General features: G+C 39.5%; 1 pseudogene; it reads right to left on the bottom strand.

Annotated features, from left to right (window-relative positions):
• Positions 1-3,669: 3,669 nt before the first annotated feature.
• Positions 3,670-4,535, bottom strand: LOC102852225 (annotated as a pseudogene).
• Positions 4,536-5,999: the final 1,464 nt, after the last annotated feature.

The following is a 5,999-nucleotide window of genomic DNA, read 5'->3' as shown; positions in this document are numbered from 1 at the left end:
CGATGCCTTTGAGTTGTGGTGTTGGAGGAGGGTGCATGGACTGCAAAAAGAACAAACAGGGATGTCTTGGAGAAGGTGAAGGCAGATTGCTCCTTGGGTAAAGTTTTGTCTTACATACTTTGGGGGTGTTGCTAGGCTATTCCTTGGAGAATGACATCATTCTTGAAAAGGTGGAGGAACAGTGAAGGAGAGGAAGACCCTGAGCCAGGTGGATTTACACAAAAACTGCAGCAATGGGCTCAAGTATGTCAGAGATTGTGAAGAGGGCACAAGATAGGTCAAGGTTCAGACCTATTGTTTACAAGGTTGCTATGAATCAGACTTGTCTCAATAGCACTTAAAAATAATAATAATTTGTCAATATATCATGTCCTTCTTCATCTCCTATAATTATGTGATATAAGTTTGTTTCTCCTTGTTCTCTTTTTGTTACTATTTGCAGGTAATATTCTTTTCCATCCTTTCACTTTCAATTTGTTTGTGTTCTTGGGCCTATGATGTGTTGCATTTTCTTAGCCATTCTGTATTTTTATCTACTATTCCAGAACAAGAGAAAATGATATTAACATAGCTTCAATTATTATTTTTAAAGGCTTTTAAAACAATGGGTTAAGAATTAAAACATCTAGGCTGACTTCTCAGGTCTACAATAATAGCAGAAGTTCCCACTGATTACTCAATCACCAACTGTTCCATGCTACAAAAGTGTTTAAAAAATATTTGAGTAACAATGTGCTAGTAGTATACATATTTGCAAAACTTGATCAAGGTTACATAATTATTTCTCAGATATATATTAAGTGTTAGTTATTATGATCCTTAATATGAGTTGTGACAATATTAATGGGATATTTTATGATACCTAAAGGAAATGAAGGTAAAATGTTAGGGCTGTCTGAAAGGAAACTATATTGTATGTTATTATCTCTTCATTCCCCCATTAGACTAGCATTTATTGAAATGACAGTAACCTTGGGAGTAGCACTCCTAAGTAAGGTAATCTCTATTTGTCACATACTGTTTAAGAAAGGCTGGTAATAGATATGATTTAAATTTACTGTTAGAAACATCTGCATGACAAAGCATAATGTGTTTTGTCACTATAAGTGGCATATATTAGCACACTCTAAACTTTAAGATTCTAAAGATATATTATTCTAAGAGACTAGGACTAAAGCTTTTCTAGAAAAGAACTAAAATTAAAGTGAGACAGGTAGTGATTTAATTAAAATGGGAGAAATGAAGACAAAAAGAATGTGGAAAAAGAACAAGAAAATGACAAAGAACAGACTTAAAACCTGGTGCCAAATTCAGTGGGATCGTTTTCCAGGAGAATAAAAGCAATCATAAGTCTATAAACATGAATAATGTGCAAGAATATAAATTCTGTGATCCCTGTCAAAATGATAGTGCAGCTCTTATTTTCAGAAATGTTTTTATTTGGTGTATTCAATTAATTTTATTATTTTGTGGAAGTGGCCAGAAAGTGAACTGAATGTGAACATATAAAACAATAAATAATATTTTTATTTCAGTAAAATATATAGATAATACAAAATGTTTGCCATTTCAAGACTTTGGCATGTACAATTTAGTAACATGTACACGAGGTTGTACAAGCATTATCTAAATTATCTCTAAATTTTCCCACCGTCCTTAACAGAAACGTAGTGCTTCCTAGGGTACACCTCCTCTATCCCACTTGCTTCTGGTAACTACTAATGTTGTTGTTGTTAGATACTGTCAAGTTAAATATGACTCATAGCAACTCTATGACTAACAGATCTGAACCGTGCCCAACCTCTGCCATCCTCAGCCACATGAGAGCCCCTTGTTACAGTCACTATGTCAATTCATCTCATTGAAGATCTTCTTGCCTTTGTTGACTCTCCACTTTTCCGAGCATGATGTCTTTTTTCCAAGGAATGGACCCTCCTAACAACATGAACAAAATATGTAAGATGAAGTTTCACCATCTTTGCCTCTAAGGAGCATCCTGGATGCTCTCTTTCCAAGACATCTTTACTTGTTCTCTTGGCAGTCCATGGGACATTTAGTGCCCTTCTCCTTCACCCAATGCAAAGGCATCAATTCTTCTGTCATCTTTATTTACTGTCAAATTCTCAGATGGACAGCAAGTAATTGAAAAGACTATGACTTAGGTTAAGTGCACTGTAGTTTTTAAATTGGCATCCTTCACCACAACAAGATAAAGGTAAACAATCCAATTGAAAAATGGGCACAGGATATGAACAGACACTTCACCAAAGAAGACATTCAGATGGCTAACAAGCACATGAAGAAATGTCCAAAATCCCTAGCTCTAAGAGAGATGCAAATCCAAATAACTATGATATATCATTTCACCCCAGTAAGAATAGCAACATTTAACAGAGCAGCAAGTAACAAATGCTGGCGAGGTTGTGGAGAAACTGGAACCCTTATTCACTGTTGGTGGGAGTGTAAAATGGTGAAACCACTGTGGAAGGTGGTGTGGTGCTTTCTCAAAAAGTTGTAAATAGAGATACCATTTGACCCAGCAATTACACTACTGGGAATATACCCCAAAGAGACCGTAACTGACATCCAAGCAGATATATGCGCACCAATGTTTATCGCAGCTTTGCTCACAATAGCAAGGAGTTGGAAACAACCTAAGTGCCCATCAACAAACGAATAGATAGAGAAGCTGTGGTACATTCACACAATGGAATACTATGCTGAATTGAAAAACAAAAAACTCATGAAATATTATTCAAACTGGGTGACCCTGGAGGATTTTATGCTGAGTGAAATATCTCAGTCACAAAGGGACAAACACAGTGCCACTGTTGTAAAACAGGACTGACCTCAGGGTTGGCGGAAGACTGAGAAAGATGGGTTCAAGAATGTATACTGCATTGAAACATATGAGGGAGAAAACTGTTTGAAAGGGATATGTGATTGGGTATTATTGTAATGACAGGGGTCCAGAACAAAGGCTGCATAGTGGAGTAGACCTGGGGGGAGGGATTGTAAAACAATGGGGGGACTTTTCTTTTACTTTTCAAAGACAAGAGTGTACTGTGGGGGGAGGAGTGGTCAGGGAGAAAAGTGCAACAACAAATGAAAGGAAATCCAAAGTCTCTCTACATTTTCATTAAGATTAATTGTAAGAAAAAAATTGGCATCCTTGTTCTTCAGCACTTTCAAGAGGTACCTGACTGTAAACTTTCTCAGTGCAACATATCTTGTGATTTCCAACTCTGGTATGAAGGTTGTTGATTGTTGAGCCAAGTAAGATTAAATTACTGGCAAATTTTATCTTTTCTCCATTTTTCATGATGTTGCCTATTGGTCCAGTGTTAAGGATTTTGGGGTTGTTGGTTTTTTGAGTTTTGTTTTTTGGTGGTGGTTGTTGTTTTGCTTTGTACTTATGTTTATTTCACCAACGCCCAAGAAAGATATTAAAATGGAGCTCCTTCAAGCCTCTCTGCTTTGCAGAAACTGCTTTGTCTCCAGTCCTCAAGCTCACCTTCAAAAAGCCCCCATGTAGAGAAGGGTCCCAGTGTACATGTTCAAGGGCACATTAAGAGACTCTGGAAATACTGCAGTCTAAAATGGTGAAATGGAACCAACTTAGAAACAGATAAAAAGGATCAGACAAATTTGTTAAAGACACAGGATGTATTAGTAGGTGAAAATCATGTTCTTGGTATAATCCAGTTTCTCTAGGTTAGGGTGAATGGCATTCTGTATCACGGTGGGTGGGCCACACAACAGGAGAAGTGTGGTCCCCCCAGGAGGAGGGAGGTGCCCCTTGATCACGTTGGCAGTAATGATGCCCAAGTCATCCAGCCAGCCTGTGGGAGGCCTGTCCAAGGTGCATCACAGCTTAAACGGACTTGAATGAGTTCCATTTCTTCAAGTTCCACTCCCATTCCTCTGTCTGGTTGGCAAAGATGAGGACCACCTTGGTCTTTTGCCTGGGGTTCTTGGTCATGTGGCATATAATCTGCAGCATGGGTATAATCTCTGTCACCCAGCAATCATTCCCAGATGAAGGACCAGGTTTTGTTCAGGCTGACTTGTGTTGTCTGATTCCCTGGATCATGGTAGAACAGGCATCAGGTTGAGCCTCGAAAGAAGATGGTGCCCCCTATTTTCATGCTATCCAAATATTGAGTCATCTTCCCCACTTCCGGATAGTTGGAGTATGCATTTGTGATCTTTGTAGTAGATCTTTATAATTTAGACCCACAAGGCCTTGGTCATCATCACTGGAGACAGGAGTGTAAGACCTGATCATCAAATCATCACAATCTTGGCTATGAGATGGCATAGTTATCTATAGGAAGGTTCAAGACATGGTCCAGTGAGGGCAGTCGACAGTGAAACTTCCTGGTGGTGTGGTTGATTTTCTCCCCCTCAGTTGAGGGCAGAGTGTTCTTGGTTTCAGGGTCCTGTAGAGTGACTGTCTTCTCCTTGAGTTCCTGTTCTTCAGGGCCAAAACCAGCATGGTCATAGCAATGATGGTTATGGTGGGGAACCTCCATTGGATTGTTATGTATCGAGTCAGAACCACCTACAGGTGGCCCGCCAGTGAGTTTTCTGAGGCAGTTAATTGCATAAGAGGAAATTGCCCATCCTTTTCACACAAAACAGCTGGTGGATTCGAACCAGAGCTCCCTCCAGTGACTTTTCAGGAGGCTATAAATCACAAGAGAGAAGTTTCCCCAATTTTTTCCCTCAGAGTCACTGGTAGATTCCAATTACCTTGGGGTTAGCAACACAATTCCCTAAGGACTATGCTACCAGAACTCCCTAACACAATGACAAGCACTCTTAATTCTTGTAAAATGGTATGTGGATTAACTGTCTTGTTATCGTATGTACGTGGTCTCTACATTGTCCTTGGTGGAGAGAAGTCTGTAACCCTGCAAAGAACATACACTGTGGAGTCAAGGATTCCTCTCCTAGACCTTCAGAAAGAGAACAACCCTTGATTTTGGACTTAGAGCTTCAAAACTATGGGAGAATAAATCCCTGTTGTTTTAAGCCACTCAATTTTATGCCCTTTTATTACATGCATCCCATGAAAATGAAGACACAGTTCTTGGAGTTCTTCACCTCCATTATTCATACTTAACTCTCACAATACACCTCCTGAGAGTAGGAGGACATTCTGAGTGGCCAACACCCATTTATGCAAGGGTGGAAAGTGTTTTATCCACCTCACCCCACTTGGGTTTCTTCTTTCAACTGGATTTCTCTTTGGTAATGCACTTTATTCCTAATGGGGGCCAGGGGGAGTGAAGAATTCAGAAGACATATTGTGATGAAAGTTGATGGAATTTCCACATGTTAACAGGAGAATCATTAATTGTCCTGTCAGGCTACACAGAAATCATCTTTGCTTCTTGAATGTGCTTGAGTAAATAAATCATCTCTGTGCTTTATCCACAAATGCAGCCAGAATTCCTCCTAACAACTGATTCAAAACAGTCCTGCTCCAACGGTAGGAGACAGCTTATTAAATCTGTGGCAGGCCAACTGTCTGAGACCTTTTAAGTTCAGTCTAATTCCTTTCAGGCCCTTGACACATGCTAATTGGCATTACTGTTAGGAGAGGCTGGGAAGAGAGTGGCACACAACTTTCAGCTTCTCATGTAGTCAGTATGACATCTTTTCATAAATACCAAAGGGATGCCTTAAACAAGTAGGAAATGTGTGCTAAATGAGTACTTATCTACACTTAGACAGTTGACTCATTACTGAATATGTAAATATTCTTCTTGTGTTCTTTGGGGGGACAAGATGGGATGCCCCAACCTATGGAGAAAAGCAGAAAGTGTGCCACATGGAAATGCAATCCCATTGCCACAGCAGGTGCCTGTTGTGATCTTTTCTCACCTCAGAATTCAGTATATTGGCCTGGCTTCCAGCTCTTTCCTGAGTGCATTTCATTTATTCAATAAATGTTTATTGTTTGTAGATTCAGGCTCTGTTCTTGGCATTGC

The sequence above is a fragment of the Elephantulus edwardii genome, unplaced genomic scaffold, assembly GCF_000299155.1.
Source record: "Elephantulus edwardii isolate Elephantulus edwardi_28Jun2011 unplaced genomic scaffold, EleEdw1.0 scaffold00065, whole genome shotgun sequence".
Taxonomy (NCBI): Eukaryota; Metazoa; Chordata; class Mammalia; order Macroscelidea; family Macroscelididae; genus Elephantulus; species Elephantulus edwardii.
This window is presented reverse-complemented; position numbering and strand designations above follow the sequence as displayed.